At 35.0% G+C, this 21,247-nt stretch overlaps 1 long non-coding RNA gene across 3 annotated transcripts in view; it reads right to left on the reverse strand.

Annotated features, from left to right (window-relative positions):
- LOC128250374 (uncharacterized) overlaps positions 1 to 16,950 on the reverse strand; it is a 144,384-nt gene extending 127,434 nt beyond the window's left edge. For 2 of the 3 annotated variants that reach the window (XR_008266415.2, XR_008266414.1), the window contains exon 1: positions 16,831 to 16,950. This is a non-coding gene — a long non-coding RNA (uncharacterized LOC128250374). The remainder of the gene's footprint in view (positions 1 to 16,830) is intronic. The other variant, XR_008266419.1, reaches the window with a different exon arrangement.
- Positions 16,951 to 21,247: the final 4,297 nt, after the last annotated feature.

Here is a 21,247-nt window from a genome sequence, read left to right on the forward strand (position 1 = left end):
ATTGATGCTCTCAAATTTAGAACATTGAGAGGCATACTGTACCGTGTTGCGGTTCCCATCTGCTAACAGACATGAGGAACAGAGATCAGTTAAAATGAAAACCTACAACAAAAATGGAGAACTTGTCTCCAAAACATCAACGATAAACATACGGATAATATTTGGATACTAAACTCAGGTGCAAAGTAACATAATAACGAACGGGGTGTGCGATTTTCTATTGAAACTTACCTGAACTATCGATGTGGGACTCTAATGTATAAAACATTTACCATTAAGCACAAAGCATGAACAATAAGTGAAATGCTTCCGCATAGGATGACAGTAACGGGTTAATGAGCCAGGGTGTCTACATATCATTATATTGCATAACAAGTAAGCTCGTTTATTTCTAACAGATCGGGTGATATGAGGAATACATTGATTAGAAAACGACTAGGTAATAAAGCACTCGCTATGTGACTGTTGGGGAGGTACATGGCCGAGTGGTTAGAGCAGCGGACTCGTGGTTGCGGATTCGAATCTCAGACCGGGCGAGGTGTGTGTTTATGAGCGAAACACCTAAGCTCCACGCAACACCGGCAGAACGTAATGGTGAACCTCTGCTGGCTCTTTTGCCACATGTGCCCCAGTTGATCAGATCAAGCGAACAGCTTGTTCGTAAAATTAATATTGCAGTAGCTGAGTATTCCGCAGGAACACGTAACCCTTAACGTAGTTCTCAGATTCAGTGTGACACAGAATGTGAAAATGCTGTCACTTTGAAATACGGATACTTCTCATTTTTCCCAGCAGAGTGGACTGGAGCTACGTGAGATAAAGTGTCTTGCTCAAGGACACAATTTGCCAGGAATCGAACTCACTACCTTTTGATCGTGAGTCGAATACACACGCACACTATTTTCTATATAAATATCTACGGTAAAACATGTATGTAGGCATCTATACATTTATATATAGATATTCATGTGTTCAAATATGTAAGTGTTTCTAGGAAGAAGTTCCATTCCGCGAGAAAACAGCAGGACCATTGTCGAGTGGGAAATAAATAAACGAAAATCTAATTTACCTCACTTGTATGCATTCATAGAAACAAAGTTAAAAGCCAGATCGTATCAAAATGATTTGAAACTTTGTGGAATCGGAATCCCCTGTATTTATGCCGCGAATAATAACCTCAGCTAACTGCGTCAACGGTAGCATTGTGAGCACGGTGAAAGATTGATTTATATTGCTCTAAATATGAATTATTAAGCTCTGTATTGGATCTAAGCTTTTAAATATTTTTGAGAAGCATTTTAGTCACACACACAGCACATAAGTACGCACACACACACACACACACACACTCACGCACAGACACGCATTCACCCCCCCCTTCCCCACACACACATACACATAGACATACACATACACATACACACACACACAAACGCTTGTATGATAAATTTGTGTGGACAAACATATGTACATACACAAAATCAGCATATTTTCTTAGACTCGTTCCAGTCGTTAAACTGCAAATATGTCAACGCTCTGCTTTCGAGGGTTTCAATGATGGAAGCAACCCCAACATTTATTTCAGTCTCCTACTTATTTTATAGATCTCTCTACTGTAAACCACAAAATTACAGAATATAAAATGTATTGTTCGCAAAATACAGCATTTTATATGCTTATAAACATCAGCGCAGTCATAAACGCTTGCATATGCTTATCGTCTTCTTGGCCATCTGTTTCTGTCACGTAGAATGGGTCTGTTGAAGATTCAGTGAATATGGAGAAAAGCAAAACCTAATGTGCAAATTATTCCTAACTGGACACATATAGTGGTGATGAAATTTTTAAATCCCGCTTCTGAGCATACTTTATATTCGTTTTTTTATCCCTTCACTAGATTCGATTTTTAGCTTTTCAAAGTGTTTAACTGACTGAAATTATCTTCCCCATCATAGATAGTCTTTCGCCCGTTCACATTTCACCCAGTTCATGTTTTAGGAATGCAGTTCCGAATTATTCAAATCCTTGAAACGTTAACTTTGTTCTACCGTTTACTGTTTTCTTTCTTTTTGCAGTTAAAGAGTTGTGGAAATCGGCTAACAGTGATTCCGACAACCTGATAAAAGGATCACTATACATACATACATACATACATACATACATACATACATACATACATACATAGAACATCCTTCCGTTATAGAATACATTCATAAACACCAGCTGAAGGAATACTGGTGGAATATTCCCATCAAAACGTCTGTCAAATGTAAGCATAACAGGCCGGATATTGTTGTTTGGGACAGAGAATTTAGTACGAATGTAATATAAAATCGTGCCATTGAGTCTTTCCTCTTTGCTACAATTCTGGCAAATGAATGTAGAAAGGTAATTAATCCTTTCTAAATAACATCAGTAAATAAAAAGTCGATCGTAAATTATAAAAAAAGGAGAGAATTTCTGAACATAATAGAAATAACAGTTAAAAGTTAAACACCCAGCAAAACATCGGGCTCGTTTTGAATTTCCGAAAAGAGGCGTAAAAATGTTGCAGTTCAAATGAATTTGGATGATTAACATTGTATTTCAAATTCACGTAGGAGTTAAAATGCTTAAAATGTCAGAAAACGCGTATTTTCCCTATATATTAAAAAAGAACAAAAAAAACTCAGGAATTCAGGTGAAGTTCTCAAAACTGTCTGAGAAAGTCAGTACATTGGTTTATATGGAATTTATTTTCTCTAACGAGATTCTTAGAATATTTTGCCGATTGCAAAAGAATCTATTTCGTATTACAAGGGAATTATCGGCAGATAATGCAACTAATATCTCTTCGTTGAATAGTAATATGTGAATTAGACTCGCAAACTTTACAAAACTTGTATTGAGTTGAATAGCTTCTTGCAGAATTTAATGTAAGGCATAAAACTAGTAAATGATCCTGTGATTTACTGGAATTTCATTTGCTTCTGTCTTCGAGTGGTGAAACTGAATTTCCAACGATAAATAGCGACAGAAATAGTAAACCTACTGGTGATTCGCGAAAGCAGCGCCTGAATAGAATCTGAGATTCTATATATATCGTTGATAGAGAAATTGCTGCTACGTCTAGCCGCAGAATCTACCATTGTACATGCCAACGAAGGCCGAAATTATTATCCTCTGATAGGTCCGGTGGTGGTTGTGGATGATTGTCTCCCGTTAGCGATATAAACAGAACTGCTTATATGCATCACAGGTCTATATGGGAGGTTCTCTCGTGTTAAATAAAGCAGTATTTTGTGTTCTAACAAAATATCCACTTTTAAGTAGGGATAAATATTACCTTTGGAATTTGAAATGCTTTTGCAGCTACATATGCACTAAAGCTAATATATGTCTGTGTATACTTTGCTTTCAATAAGCTGGATTACTCATCAGTTTTTTTATAGATGGTGCAACGTGAAAACATGCCACAGTCCAAACATTACAATCCCAATTTTACGGCACTAGATGAAATTTAAATCGATACTAGATATCCTTGAAAACATATAGTTTATTATATATCCATATCGTTGTTCTCACATCGAAATATATATAAAGCTGACGTCTCGTGCATAAAAACTTTGCATTGATACAATTAAAAAAAAATTCTTAACTTCACACTTATGAATTCAAATCATTGATTCGTTGCAACAATAGAGGTAATTATTAGATGTGTTATTGCAACTTTCTTTGGGAACCAGCGTACTTATATGTCACATAAACGATTTCATCAACACATAAACCAAATTAGTTGATTATATTTGGTATTTGTATCTACTTGACAACAAGTATCATCACCCATTCCATATCTGCCATTATTCTTTATGCTACTGAGTCTATAAATATACATACGCTTTACACACACACATACACACACACACGTATGTATATAAATATATATATGTATACATATATATATACATTCATACATAGGTGCATAGATTATTAGTATACATAAGTATATATGAATGCATATGTATATGTGCATATATGTGTGTGTGCATGTATATGTGTATGTATATGTGCATGTATGTGTGTGTGTGTGAGTGTACCGCTGGTATACACCCCACTTGGATTTTACCACTGATGTTCCACTCACTATGAAGCATGTGTATCCCAGAGTTTTCCTATTCCATTCTGTAACTTTTGTATTCTATTTCGCACACTCGGCAACACTGGTCGTCCACCGTGGAATATAAAAAGAGACTTTTTTTCTGTTCGTCGTTTTTCGATAAAGAAAAATAATCTGCAACCTTCCGTTTCAATAAACCACTTTTGTTCCTGACATTTGTTTTTTTTAATATTTACTACAGATTGCTCGAAGCTAACTTGCTTCCTACACCTTGATTCCTGGATCTTACACACACACACACACACACACACACACACATATATATATATGTATGTATGCATATACACACACACATATATACATACATACATGCAAGCATACGTACATACATACATGCATACATACATACATACATATATACATACATACATACACATATGTCATCTAATAGTTTTATAATAAGCTTATTTAACATATCTTTAGTATTCGTAAGAGAAGTTAATGTCCTATAGGCTAAGTCATGGTGTTCCATAATAAAAATTGAAAGAAGATTTGTAATGAACAAAGATAAACATCTTTCATACAAAAAACAAAAAAGACCAAAAACAAAACAAAAACAAAACAAAGACAAAAATTACACCTCATCAAGACAAACGCTTTTCCATCTTCGTTTCTTATAGAAACGTCTTGATTGCCGAAATACTTTCATTATGTCTTTAATATACTGTAATTTATATTTCCTTTGTAATTGCTATTTACTAGAAAACGTTTCACAAGAACTGGACTTTGGATCGACGTTCGATACAACATTGCAAATTCTGACATTGAAATATCATCGATAAAGTAGCTCTTATTTTCTTTCTTTTAATTCTTTCAGTCATTAGACAGATGCCATGCTGGCGCACCGACTTCAAGAACTTTCAAAACCGAGTGAATAAATCACAGTGCATATCTCTTGATGCCTTGTACTTATTTTATCGACCGCATTTGCCGAACTGCTAGATTACCGGGACGTAAACACACTAACACCGGTTATCAAGCGGTGGTGTGGACGCACAGAGACAAAGACACACACATACACACTCACAAACACACATACACACATATATATATATATATACATACATACATACATACATATATATATATATATATATATATATATATATATATATATATATATATATACGACGGGCGTCTTTTAGTTTCCGTCTATCAAATCCACTCACACGGGTTTGGTTGACCCGGGGTTATTGTAGAAGGCACTTGCCCAACGTGCAATCCAGTGAGACTGAACTCGGAACCATGTGGTTGGGAAGCAAATTTCTTACCACTCAACCACGTATGGACTGAGAGTGAGAAAAATTGATTTTCTTGCTCGTGCTACTGTAAATCTCAGCTGGAGACGCTCACGTGACGTGACCGATGCTTGAAAAAATACATAGATACTGAAAATGGCGACAATATATAGTAATAGCGGCAGCAACAACAATTTGTATAACCGTCATGGTAATGATAATGATGATGATGATGATGATGATGATGATGGTGATGATGATGATGATGATGATGATGATGATGATGATGATGATGATGATGATGAAGATGAAGTTGATGATGATGATGATGATGATGATGATGATGATGGTGATGATGATGATGATGATGATGAGGCAGGAGTAAATCTGAAAAGGAGTAATCATAAAGCTAAAAGAACAAAGAATGTGTAACGCAGAAAACAACGGTCAAATCCCACCAATTGATTATTAAATACAAGCAGCAAATTTTCTTTGAGTACAAAAATGATAATGATAATTAGCACGTCCAAAGCAAAACAATTGAAAGTAAGATGTTTGAATGAATTCTATACATAAAACTATTAGATCACAAAACACTATCATTAATGTCATCACTTGTTCAAATCATTTTATAACCAATAAAAGTGGAAATGTAAATAAATGGCAATCAGCTCTGAAGCAAGTGATAAAGTATCTTCTAATCATGGAAAAAATATTGACTATTAACGATGTTGCCTAAGCGTGTTTACTTTCAGTAATATTTTCAGTGTGAAATTATACGATGCTATGAATACGATAGAAATGTGGAGAGATACACAGGAAGATAACAAAACGCTAATAAGTTCAACGCAACCCGTATATTACATAATCTATGTGTTGGTATACAAAAGAAATGATTTATATTTCTCTGATACGACTAAACTACTTCCATTCCGGATCATAAGGCATCATTCTATCTAGTTCTCTTAAGAATCACGTAGTTCCAGCAGCGCACTGACGGGGCAGCAGCGGCGGCATATCAGCAAATTAGTCAATACCTTGTCAGTAGAAATTTGGAGAGGACTCTGTACTATAGCTTGTGATGCATATGTTATAGATGCAAGGGTGTGTATTTGAGTGGTATATCTTGGAGAAAGTTGCTAACCTCGAAAAGAAAAAGTTTTCAAACAAATTTTAGCGAGAAAATACTTTCTGATATTTGTTCCACCCATGTTGCTTGCGGAGCCCTTATTACTTCCACCAACGGAAATGAAACGAAACGGTAATTAGCCACGACTCTGTATCCAATAAACAATATGTATCTTTAACTTTTATCTTTTACTAGTTTCAGCCAGAGACTGAGGCCAAACTGGAGCATCGCTTTTCAGAGTGTTTGCGTTTCTTTCCAGTGCTGTTTCTGGTGAAGTAGCGAGTTGAACGGAACTTGTTTTCTTTGTGTCTCATCGCGATCTTGTTCAAATTTGTCCAAACGCTCTTTGAGGTCCACCAAATGTTGTCGATCTTGAAACCCAAGCTCTTATTGTAATAGATCTTTATCCTTGATGGAGAAGGCAGAATATTTGGTCGTATGCTGTGCTGTCCAGTTCGATGGTTGGTAAAAGGAGATAAATGCCACATTGTAATTCTGTGGCTACATATAATAGCAAGAATTTTAGTTATATTTCAAAGTTTTTGAACTTTTAATTGGTAATTAAAAATTTCTCTGGCCAGAATATATTACTAATTTATTGAATTAAGGCTAAAACAATCTGGTTATCATCCTGCTTACCCCTCTCCCCCTCTCTCCCTATATCTCTGCCCCCACCTCTCAGCATTTATAAGTATTTCAGCGCATCGTATTGCAAATGAAGTGTTATTGGTTCTCTTAAAGTGTTAGCTTATGATGGCATTGATGTTTGAGAGAACAGCAAATCTTTCAATCGGCGGAATTACTTCTTAACTCTACCCGTCGAATCCGTGGGTGGAACAACCATAGCTTCCGCCCTTATACATCTGTATTAACCTAGAACTCCATGAAATAAATCTGCTTAAGGTAAATTGTTGATCATTGAATTAGCAAAACAATCATAGCTGGTCATATTTATATCGAAATATCTAATATGCTAAGATATTTCAGAAACACTTGTAGCAATAATCTAGGCATAAGAGAAAAGAAAAAAGTAAGTAAACTTATCAGAATGGCATTTCGAAAAGAAAAAGTCAAATTCCTAATTATCTGGTAAATAATAGAAGAAAAGTTCGGCAATAGTAATTCTAGTGTGCGATAACTAAAAAGATTGTAAGGATATTGTTACAAAAGTAAACTCGATAGCAATTGTGGAAATAGATCTGTCTCTTATCACCAAGAAATGATCGTAGCAGAAACTAATCAAAGTAATTATCAGAGCAATTTTCAATCCCATTTTTCTTGTTGGTAGAGTACTGAGGTAAACAGAACAGAGACTTGATATACAAGTGACAAAGAAATATATAGAATGTTGCCAAAATATCCCTGACTAAATGCGGAGCTTCTTTGATATTCGTTTCAGTAACCTGGTTTTCGGAGGAATAAGAATAACCAGGCGTTTATGTATAACATTTCTGTGTTCATACGTGCTGAAATATGAATTCTCAGTACACGCACGTGCAAAATAATACTTATTTCTATTGCATACACATACACACAGTCACAAAAATTGCTACATTATATACAAACATACATACTTACATACACACAAATACACACACACACGTGCGCGCGCGCGCACACACACATACACACACACACACACACAATCACAGACACACACATACGAACACATGTGTGAGTATGTTTGTGTGCGTGTGTATGTTTATCTATCTATCTATCTATCTATCTATCTATCTATCTATCTATCTATCTTTACATACATACATACATACATAAAATAATAATTATTATATCTAAATCTCTCTGGAGGAGACTACGGCAACAGTACTGGGTATTAATTGTTATCGCCAAGCTAATATGGCAGTCCAGAAAAGTAGGACGAATGCTATCGTCAATTTGCTCTAACAAAGCCATCACCTCTAGCTAGCTATGTGACACACAAACCTGTATCCATTACAACCTTCGAAGACGGGCGGTCACCAGCTTCCACTTGCTTGTTCAACATCCATATAAATATATATGTATATATATATATATATATATATATATATATATATATACGGAGCAGATATTCAGGAGTGAATATTTATATAGATATTGTTATTGTTATTATTATCGAGGGCAATATAAATAATTGGTAATAACAGCAATAACAATATAACTGGTCGCAGGCCTAATTTAGCGTTATATAGTCATATAATTAAAATTTTACGCAAAGCACTTCAGAGAGCCAGGAAATTTCAACATCACGGGTTGGGAAGATTTTTTGAAATGGTGGACACGTGCTATTGAAGGTAAGATTTATGTCAACCCAGAAACCGTTCCACTTGTATACTATTACTAATAAATATATAGCATCCTGCCATAGAGTTATGGGAAGCAATTTTTTCGATCCGTTTGCCCGGATACGTATACACACACACACACACACACACACACACACACACACACACACACACACACACACACACACACACACACACAAGTATTGTTATATTTTGTGATGGTCACTAATTGCCAAATTAACACACGCACTATATATTTCTTCTTCACTTTGTCTAGAAATCTTTCTTTGTGCCCTTTGTCTGGAAATCTTTTATCAGACATTTTATGACCTCTTCAGCGACTCTCCATCCCACGTGTCGTTTCGTGCTCTGTTTAGTCCACTATGTCTTTCTATGGTGTGTACTTCTATCTGCGCATGCGATAGCGTCTGTATCTATGTATGTCTGCGTGCGTGTGTGTATACGTCCAACCAGCATGGTCAACGAATCTTAGATTATGATGATGATGACGATATGTATAGATATGGGCCTACATACATATACATAAACACACACACTCACACCTCTTATTAATACTTTGCATGTACCACGTGCTTACGTTGTCTTTTTCTCGTGTCTTTTTTTCTCCGTTTGTAAGGGCAGACGAGATACCGCCAAGTATTTCACCCGCCGTGCTAACAACTCTGCCAGTTCGCCGCCCTATTGCGGTATTGTAATATGGAGCTGGCTTTTCGGAAGTTGATTCAGCAGACGATATGTCGGAAACACGTCTGCTAATGTTATTAACTAATCGTTTGATGACTGAGGGTGGATTGTCAGAGTCTATGTCAATGTGGGAGGTATCATAATTTTGTTTATAGAAACGTGTGTCCATGGCACATAAAACGACATATATACGTTTACACACATACAAACATACACGCGAGTGTTTGCATTTGTGTACATATATAGAGTTTAGGAATTAATGGAAGACGATAAAGAACCTCCATAGCCTCGATGGAATTAAAATATAAGTAGATAAAAACATACTGTTTGAAAGGAAACATTGTTAATATAACTATGAATAAAAGAAATTGATAGGTTTGATTAAAAATGAATTGTTAACTGATGTTGCATGAGTGGTGAAAATTAGTTGGATATAGAAATGAGCATGAAAATAATTGTTTTAAGTTATGAAATGAAACGTTAATATTTGATCTTTTATGCTTGATAAGTATTAGCCGTTTTTATTTGAAGCATCATGCTGCAATAGTAATTAATTTTACTTTCGAATAATTCAAGTTCAAAGTGTAATTAATAATAGAATCATTTGCAAGTTATACATTTTTTAGACTTTTCTATCGAAATTTATTATCTGTAGCGTTTAGTGTAATAATTTTCAAATAACACTTTTCAGTTATGGCTATCACTTACCGCTTTGTGGTATACAAATACATTTAATAAAGTTCCTGAAATACATATGATGTAGATGCGAATAGAATCGTGTACAATTCAATAGAACTTCCATATCACACGCTAATTGTAGCATTTAATTGTCGTGTGTACATTCATTCTTCTACAAATTTACGGACATTAGCGAATTACAGTAAAACAGTTATTGCAAAACCTGTCTTATATCCAAATATGCATAAAATTACAAGATAAGTTAAAGAGATAATGTGGAAAATATTAGAGCATAATGTGAATATTGATCTACAGATATTTCTGAAGAAAAGACTACTATGGCGAATATATTCCAGTGTGTATCATGACATGAAAGAAGATCTTTACATCTGTTTCACATGGCATATGAATTATCTATTGAATATAAATGTTTTACTTCGACTGTTTCTTTGATTTTTCCATCAACTATTTGCGGAAGAGCTACTTCCTTCAAGAAAACAAATGACTCCTTTCTAAATTGTTCACTAAGAAATAATGCAAAACATTTTATTGAAAATATCGATCCAAATTAACATTACATTATAGAAAATACAACCTGTAGATATAAAGATTCAAAATATTACAAGGGAAGTGATTTTTTTCAGGTTATATGTACCGTTGAAGCCAATCAAATTGTAGCGTGCAGAATCTTTCTCTTGCTCTCACTCCATCTCTCTCTCTCTCACACACACATATATTTATATTCATAATCATACGTATGTGTGTGTGTATGCTGTATATGTACATATATGACCGCTGCACCATAGACGTGACGTTTGCTGTGCGTCAAGCCAAGAAGTGTATTGGAGAATAGATGGCTTTGTATTAAATTTTCATTGACGTGACCAAAATTTTCAACACAGTTTCTTCAGATTTAAACTGACAACAGAGAAGCTTTATGGACCACCCTACCAATGCTGATCTGCCTAGGCATGTTCACCTCACTGGTAACACTGTTCCACGACAACATGAGCGGCCAAATTATCTGCAATGGTGACTGCACCAAGTCCTTCAAATTCTACAATGGCGTGCAACTGGGCTGCGCAAATGGTCCCTCACCTCGTCTTCTCCAAATTATCTTGCATGCAGGTCCTACTCCACAGAGTGAAAGACCTATCTCTGGGCGTATACGTTAAATATCAAGACGGTGACTTTTGACACTCGCCGACTCTCGAACCATGATGGTGGAAAAACTCATAACTGAAACACTATTTAAAAATGACTGCGTCGGCAGTGAGGTTTTCTTTCATATCCAAGTCCCTATTATTTATCAATACCTATATATATATATATATACATATATATATATATATATATATATATATATATATATATATATATATATATATATATATATATATATATATATATATATATATATATATATATATATATATATATATATATATATATATATATATATATATATATATGTATATATATATATATATATATACATATATACATATGTATACATATATGTATGTATGTTTTTTAATGTGTGTGTGCATTCTAGAAATAATGCGGTTTTTCTATACTTCTATTTTTCAAAATTAGGATAAACAAAGTTCTTTTTTAATCTAAAATATACTCTCCTTCATTTTCTATAATGCTCTTATATCTATCTGGTAGACTTGCAAGCTCCTCTTCCAAAATTCGCTTGTCGGTGACGAAAAATACTCCTCCAGTACTGTTCTGACCTCGTCTACAAAATTCATATATTTTTTCCGTCCAAGTGATTTTGAAAGACTGCGGAATAAATGATAAGCAGATGAAGGAATATCCGGCGAATATGGGTGGGTGGTGCATTGTTTCCTATTCAAACTGCTCCACCGTTTGGAAGGTCATCGTCACTGTATGTGGCCGAACATTATCCTGATGGATCTTTCGTCTTGAAATCAAAGATAATCGTTTTCCTTCTAGCGCTGACTTGAATAACTGGTTGAGTGACCAAATCCAAGCTACCCTGCAAGTTCCTCGACAGTTACGATGGGATTTTGTTTCACCGGGGTTTGCAGGACGCCCTCGTCGAGCTCTACAGATCTTCCAAAACGAGGCTTGTTTTCTAGGCTGTTGTTTCCGGCTCGAAATATCTGGAACCACTGTTGACACTGGTTTACACTTATTGTCCGATTCCCCATATACTGCATTAATATTCCACGCACATTCCGTTGCGTTGTTGCCTTTATTGAACTCATAAAGCAAAATATGTCGAATATACTCCTTTGTCAATTCTAATATAGCTTTGAAAAAATAAATGTTAAAATCGAACTGCACTCTTCAAAACTTGCACTAAGAATAAGTACAAGATAAAATTACTACCTGCTTTTATAGCAAGTTGATGCAGGTAGTTTATCCCATACCCCTCCGACTTCTAGTTGATGCAATTGAAAAAACCGCATTATTTATGGGATGACCTAATATATACCAATATTTGTAGAGGCATACGCATACATATGTACAATGTTGTATACTCTCACTCGCACACAAGCACAAATGCATATATATATATATATATATATATATATATATATATATATATATATATATATACCTGTATACATTGGCTAACATATTGCCAGATGTTATGCAGTAGCAGCTGTTATTTTAATTTCATTCTCGCTAATTGAACTCAGTAATGACATTGTCAAGAAACGTTTGCTTACACATACATACACACACACACACACACACACACACACACACACACACACACACAAACACACTCACACACACAGACACAGACACACAGACACATACACATATACACACACACATGTCTATCTAATGTATATATATGCACGTGTATCCATATAGATGTGTATGTATGTGTATAATCGGAGCATGTGTGTGCATGTAGACATATATTTATGCATATATATATATATATATATATATATATATATATATATATATATATATATATATATATATATATATATATATATATATGTATGTGCATTTGTATGTATGCATAGCTATGTATTTGCGTGTTGGTGTCTCCACATGTGTGCTTTTCATTTGTATCTCTGTTCATTTAAAATCAATAGATTTTAACGAATATACTTTTGTGTCTTACAAAGAATTTTCCAGTTGAGAATAAATATCTCTGTCGAACACGGCGTGTGTACCTGACTGAATTTTGAACGCTGACTGTCGAACACTCTCAATTGCTGTAATAGCGCAAATAACGTATTTTTCAACTCAAAGTGTCACGCAGAATTAGTTAATTAGTTAATTAATATCTATTAAAATATTAAAAACACAGCGACATATTGTGAATATAATATCGATCTATAGTTATTTGTTGAAAAATTACATAGGTTTACTCTCTATCTCTGTCTCACCTCCTTGAATCTCACTCACTCACTCTCTCTCTCTCTCTCTCTCTCTCTCTCTCTCTCTCTCTCTCTCTCTCTCTCTGACACATCCCAAACGCACACATACATATAAACACATATGCACACATATACTTACACACGTATACACAGATACACTGACATAAACACACACACACACACACACACACACACACACACACACACACACACACACACACACACACACACACACACACACACACACAGAGTCTATCTGTTCGTTTGTATCTAGCAAACTATAATATTAACGTATAACCGAGAATCGTGTTATCAGCGACTGAACAGCCAACTCCCGTCAAGGCTGGTTGATGACGAGAATCCTTTGACAACCTTTTGTGTCAAAAAAAATAAAAATAAAATATGGGGAAGATGAGGACAGTTTACAGTCTACAGCTAATAACTATCCATGTTCGTGCATAGATGTGTGTGTCTGTGTATCTGTGTATGTGCGTACGTGTATATATATATGTGTGTGTGTGTGTATGTGAATTTACATGTGTTTCGATTCCTATATGTACATATATGAATGTAGCTGAAGGATTATTAGACGCTGGCGGTGCTTTTTGTGTTTTCTGGATGTTTATTCTTCAGTATTGTTTGTTTTATGATTCCGTACTAATGCACGCACGTGCACATGATGCACAAATATTTGTCAATCAATCAAATTTTCTGTACAACTTATCTTATATGTGTTCTAGCAAAATTCATCACTTGAAGTATTTGGGAGCGAACGCAGATAATATAACTTTCGTTGTGGCGGTCGGCATTTGTTTGTAGCCATGAAATGCCCTCATTTCCGTAGTTCGCACTTTGATGACAAATATGAAAGACGTAATAAAGTTGTGGAACAAGTATTTGCACAAGTCCATTTTTATATCTTGTTGTACCCTTATTCTCTTGGAGGTGGAGTTTTGTTGCCGTGCTGCTATATCATGAAAGCCTATGACCAGAAGGCACTCCATCGTAGTAGATCTTGAACTGTAAAAGGAGGTTATACTCCAGGGTGAGGTGTCAAGCACAGAGTATCTATAAACTTCGTTGTTTTGCACATTAGTCAAATAGTAAATTGTAAATAAGTAGATTAGCATAACGATATTAAAAATTCCATCGGAAAAACTTCCTTCTTTTTTTGGAATTTATGAAAAGAATTACTCTTAAGATTTTGAGAGTAAAATACCAAATCTGAAATTTGCCACCTTTCTTTTTATATCCTGGTGAAAAGATTCTTTTTTCTGGAATGAAATTCAAATTTACTCCCGAAGTAATGGAAATATTAGAGCTAGGTTTAACATTTCGGAGTAGATGTCTGTTTTTAGTTGCCAACGATACTTTTGACCAGCGAAATCCATGTTCAAGGGACACCTTTGTCCATTTAATCTATGAAATATAAGTTTTTATAAGCTCTCTTTTCTGAGGTCAGTGAAGTTTCTTTGCCCTTAGTTTTTCCTTGCCTAATCAAGAATATAGTCTAACTAGCTAAATATGGCAATTATAGCACAAGGTGAGACATATGTACACTCTACTCCTTATTTCTTTACCGGCGGTAGATAAAAGACACCGAATTTTGCATAAATAAAATTTCTTGTGTTACATCAGGAATGAAATCTAACGAAAGGTACTCACTATGTTTCTCACACCGTTACATAACAGAACTATACAATTTAACATTTCAAATGATTTTGAAGTCAAATATCAAGAGTTTATGCTTCCTGAAGTATATACGCAATGTTTAAGGTGAAAACGCTGGTAAAATTTATCCATTTGACTTGCTCTCCAAAATCCATAAAGAAGAAACAAAACAAAAGATGTTATAAAACACGAATCACGCAAAAATTAAAAGCGTTGCTTTTAAAAAATTTTAATTTGTCTGCAACAACTCTAGGAAATGTTTCATGCTTAAACTAATATCTGTAACGAATATATGTTACTATATAACATTATTCCATATTTTCACTAAAATTTAAATGTTTTTATGGTATTCTTTAGCATTTCCTATTTTATTGACTGTCTTGTATTATGAAAGCTGTTCGTCCGATCTCTGCCATTTAGTGCATCGATAATATAAGAAGCACTAATATAAATGGTTCTGTACATGAAATAAATGTAGTAAATAACGTATTTTTTTTATTCCTATTAGTTTCTGGTCGATTCAAACATGAATATCTTGTTGTAGTGTTTGTCCTTCATCAGAGAATGTGGCCTCTGTTAAAGCTACATCATTGAACTGATGGATCTAACAAGAGTTTAGAGTTTTTGTTTATAGACATTAGTAAATAAATTCGAACGAGAATATCAGATCACTGTCTTTTCAAGAATTTGAAAATATCTTAATTTAATGTGGCTTCATAACAAACACGATTCATTGGTGTGATTTAGAGGCAGTGTTTCGCTCATGGAGTTCACAGAAACAGCTAGGAGATGCACAATAAGGTCGAAAAGCTGCAGTCTCTCAAAATAGTTTTCTCATGATGAAGAGCAATAGTGATCAAGTATTTACGTTGCTATCTGCCAGAACAAGTTGTCAATACGGTATTGCTTGGATTATTGGATTTTCGTTATTAAATACGCACCTCATGAATTGTGTTATACAAATTTTATATTGATAATGAAGCATACACACAATTAAATATATTAGGAAAGTTTTACAATAATTATACATTTTAAAATAGTCTATGTACATTACATGAAATATCGTAAATATTAAAAATGAACAGAAATATAATATGTATAGACGTACATAAACATACATACAAAATATACACACACATACGCTATATTTTTTTAGTATATAGGTTATAATTAAATTATATATTTATTCTCCATTACTTTTATAATTATTTGCATAATTTTTGTTATATATTGAAATCTGAAAATAAGTTACAATCAGAATACGTAATGCGAATGAGTTATTATCTTTAGCTTCGAGCATACTTCCAGTCTATTAAAGTGAAAATTTCTACGTAATCTAAATTTTTAAGTTTTCTAAATGTCGTTCCATTTAATGCGCGAAATAAATTTATTGGATTGGATCGAAACAATGTTGTTCTCTAAATGTTCATATATCTAACTCACCAAAACAGATTATAGACATTTAGTGTTAAGAGATCAATTTAGATAATTTTGAAACAAAATATTAAGTAAATAATTTTCTTTACATACTTCAGAGTATCAATTCTGAAATATAGCATGAAGCTACAAAATATATATTCAAAATAATTACGTGGCTGTCTGTACATACTCAACAATAGCTTCTTTCTCCTTCAATACTGCTGTTACATACACTCAATTGATTTTACATAGAAACGTACATGAAGCACCATGTGGTCAGTTTCTGTTATAAATAAACTCTCATACAAATAACTAATGTTTGACATAAACATATTGAAATATTCAGTAACATTCCATTAATCATAAATCACGAGGTAAAAGCACCTTCAGGCTATTGTCAATTATGTCACTGCAACAACGATGTTCGTATTAGACGTAATTCTATACACGAAGAGAAATTTCAGCAATCTAGGTTAAAAACTATGTATTTACGACATCAGGGATGTTGATATTAGCTGATATATTCCGAGAGTTTAAAATTTCTTGAATTTTTACCGAATGCGTTTGACAACATCAAGTGCATAGGTGACATATCAACAAAAAGCTGTATTAGCAATCGTTTGCCTTCTTTTATCAAACATGTATTAATGAGATCTTGGCATCAAACGAGAACGCTAACTCTTCAGATAATAGTTCTATGAAACAGAAATAGTACAACGAGACGCACAAAGCAGTAGAAAGCGTGTAAGACGAAAGAATTAAAAGTGCTTGACGTCCCTAATTTAATATGTGTTCAAATGCAGTGAACTGTGATGTGTCTTTATATTGTTCAGTAAAATCGATGTAAATTATCAACGAAATTTGGGTTAAAATAATAAAGACGGGTTTGATAATTAAGTATGAAATGTTATTTTTCTTGAAGTAGAAACTTGTATTGTAGTTTGAATACGGAGTTGGGAAACTATTCAATGTAACGGGTAGATACATTGAACGTGTTGCATTCAAACTAAAATTGAATGTAACAAGTCTTAGAGATGTAAGAGTATGCAAAGGAAATGAACGCTGATTATGGTATACAAATATTGTTGTTCTTAATAAATCTGCAGTTTACATTGATTATGATATTATTTATTATCTTTGTAAACAGGCTGCGTGAGAAAGACGAGGTCAATTTCCAGTAATTGAGTCTCTCTCTACGCGGTCTGTAGGTCGACCGTACAGACCACAGATTTGTGGATTTGTAACCGACATTTTTGATTTGTGGGCAATCTATGCTCCCCCGTTTACTGGCCGACAAACTATTCTATGTAGATATTATTTAGATTATTAGATGCTCACATTGGTGCATTCTAGAAATCCATTTGGCACCTGTCAGCCAGTTGGAATCGACTGAACAGATTTGAGGACCTCCATAAACCTGAACTACCTTGCCCTGTGACATGTTTTGTATCCGCTTATATTTTCACCAAACTCGTAACAACAGATTCGCTGCCTCAAGTCCTCGCGTTTTAACCGACACATACTGGCACACCGTCGTCTTCAGCGGTTGCTGCCAGCATCTCGGCTGGGATGTCGATTTGTGCACTCCTCCCGTTCAACTTCACAAACTATTTCCCCTGGGTCGGTCATACTTGGATATAAGAAATGAGAAATCAAAATCGATGTTGAAGCATGCAATGGTGTCTTGTATAGTCCTCTATCGGAAATTCTTGGGCAGAAACGTCATGACAGGATCTGCAATATCACAACCTATTTCCAGCTGTTTTTCGGTTGCAGGCTGACACATTCTGCTCAACTCAGCAAATCTCATTCCCTCACTACATATATTTTGAAAGGTATTCTTCAGCTGTCTTTTTGAGGACATTTTGGAACACTTCAATGTCAGAATCAGGTTACTTATCAGGTAACTTGTTCATTTCTGTATGCAATTGTCCCCAAAACATTATTTCACAAAACCTGTCTTCCTCACATCTTTTCCACAAAAAAAAAAAATGAAAATCCCAACCACATGGTTCCGGGTTCAGCCCTGCTCCGTACCACCTTCGGTAAATGCCTTCAATGATAGCCTTTGGCCGACTAAAGCCTTGTAGGTGGATTTGGTTCACGGAAGCTGAAAGAAGCCTGCCGTATATATATATATATATATATATATATATATATATATATATATATATATATAAGCAATGTTAAATCTCTGAACGAGGTATTAACAGTAACTGCACGATAAAGTGAAGTATATTTGCCACTTAAATGTGGCTGACCCCGAGGGGTGGATGTTACTGTTGCTTTTAGCCCCAGGAGGACATCTCCTCCAGCTGGCTATCGACACACTTCTGTGTCCTGACTGTATTTGCCAAGGGAAGTTATCCTTCCCATCTTGATCTACGATACGTACGTACTCGAGTTTCAGGGTTATTTCCCTTCTTCAGCGTACGACAATCGCCGAACTTCGATAAAATTTTAGTCGAACGAATCGACTCCGGTGCTTCTGCTTTTGAGAACCCGGTACTTATTCTATCGGCTCTTTTGCCAAACGGCAAAGTTATGGAAATCCGTTTGGCAAAAGAGCCGATAGAATAAGTACCGGGTTCTCAAAAGCAGAAGCACCGGATTCGATTCGTTCGACTAAATTTTTTTAAGGCGATGCCCCAGCATGGCCACAATCTAATAAAGGGATCAAGTAAGAGAAAAAAGATAGAAGATATGAAAACACCTTGTTCCATACGACAGCAAATGCAGATTTCCAGGCAAAATACTGGAGATGTTTTGTCTTGTTTGTAAAAAAAAAACGTGTAGGTGTTGGTGATATTCTTCACAAAAGTCTCACGTGACAGTATTCAAAATGACATTTTCAACTGTTAAAATATGACTCTTTTTGACTCTCGCAAAACATTAGCATTTGTCAGTGCTATAAAATTACTATTCTTTTTTGTCAGTGAACTTTGGTATTTGTTCATTACCAATTTTCTTTGGATAGGGTGGGGAGAGGACTTCAATATTTTCACAGTTATGACGTTGCACGAAAGCATGTGGATAATATATATATATATATATATATATATATATATATATTTATTTAAAAGAAAGTTGGTCTTCTGTTGGTTGTTTTTCCTCGCATTAGGTACTAAATTGTGGTTATTTTGAGAAGTCCACTGTGTGGCGTTATTATTTTCTGTAATAATGCCCCTTATATAAATATAAACGAATATATATATATATATATATATATAAAGTGTAGTATATTGCCACTTAAGTGTGGCTGACCCCTAGGGGTGGATGTTACTGTTACTTTTAGCCCCAGGAGGACATCTCCTCCAGCTGGCTTATCGACACACGACTGTGTCCTGTTTGCCAAGGGAAGTTATCCCTCTCACCTCGATCAGCAGCACGAACGTATCCGGATTTCAGGGTTATTTCCCTTCGTCGGCGTTCGACAGCTGATGACCTTGGTGAGAGAGACAAAAACCTGGCAAACCTTATATCTTCTTTTCCAGTGAAATTCTTCACTGATATTGAAAAGGTGAAAACAAGCAATGTTAATTCTCTAAATGAAGTATTAACAGTAACTGCACGATAAAGTGTAGTATATTGCCACTTAAGTGTGGCTGACCCCTAGGGGTGGATGTTACTGTTGCTTTTAGCCCCAGGAGGACATCTCGAGGTGAGAGGGATAACTTCCCTTGGCAAACAGGACACAGTCGTGTGTCGATAAGCCAGCTGGAGGAGATGTCCTCCTGGGGCTAAAAGCAACAGTAACATCCACCCCTAGGGGTCAGCCACACTTAAGTGGCAATATACTACACTTTATCGTGCAGTTACTGTTAATACTTCATTTAGAGAATTAACATTGCTTGTTTTCACCTTTTCAATATCAGTGAAGAATTTCACTGGAAAAGAAGATATAAGGTTTGCCAGGTTTTTGTCTCTCTCACCAAGGTCATCAGCTGTCGAACGCCGACGAAGGGAAATAACCCTGAAATCCGGATACGTTCGTGCTGCTGATCGAGGTGAGAGGGATAACTTCCCTTGGCAAACAGGACACAGTCGTGTGTCGATAAGCCAGCTGGAGGAGATGTCCTCCTGGGGCTAAAAGCAACAGTAACATCCACCCCTAGGGGTCAGCCACACTTAAGTGGCAATATACTACACTTTATCGTGCAGTTACTGTTAATACTTCATTTAGAGAATTAACATTGCTTATATATATATATATATATATATATATATATATATATATATATATATATATATATATATATATACATATATATATATAGCACACCTTATTTATCGTTGTTTATACCCCTGTGTGTTAAACTCCATACTTTGTTAATATAATTATATGCGAGTATGTTATATGAAATATTCCCTTAGCAAAAGAAAAAAAAAAAGAAAACTTCTAAGATCGAGTGAAAATCGCAGATAATCAGGATATTGAATCATATTAATAATTCTTTCTATTATAGGCTCAATACCTGAAATTTGCAGGGTGGGAGTTAGTCGATTACATCGACCCCAGCGCGTAACTGGTACATATTTAATCGTTCCCGAAGGATGAAAGACAAAGTCGACCTCGGCGGGATTTGAAC

Source organism: Octopus bimaculoides, chromosome 2, assembly GCF_046866305.1.
Source record: "Octopus bimaculoides isolate indiv1 chromosome 2, ASM4686630v1, whole genome shotgun sequence".
Classification (NCBI taxonomy): Eukaryota; Metazoa; Mollusca; class Cephalopoda; order Octopoda; family Octopodidae; genus Octopus; species Octopus bimaculoides.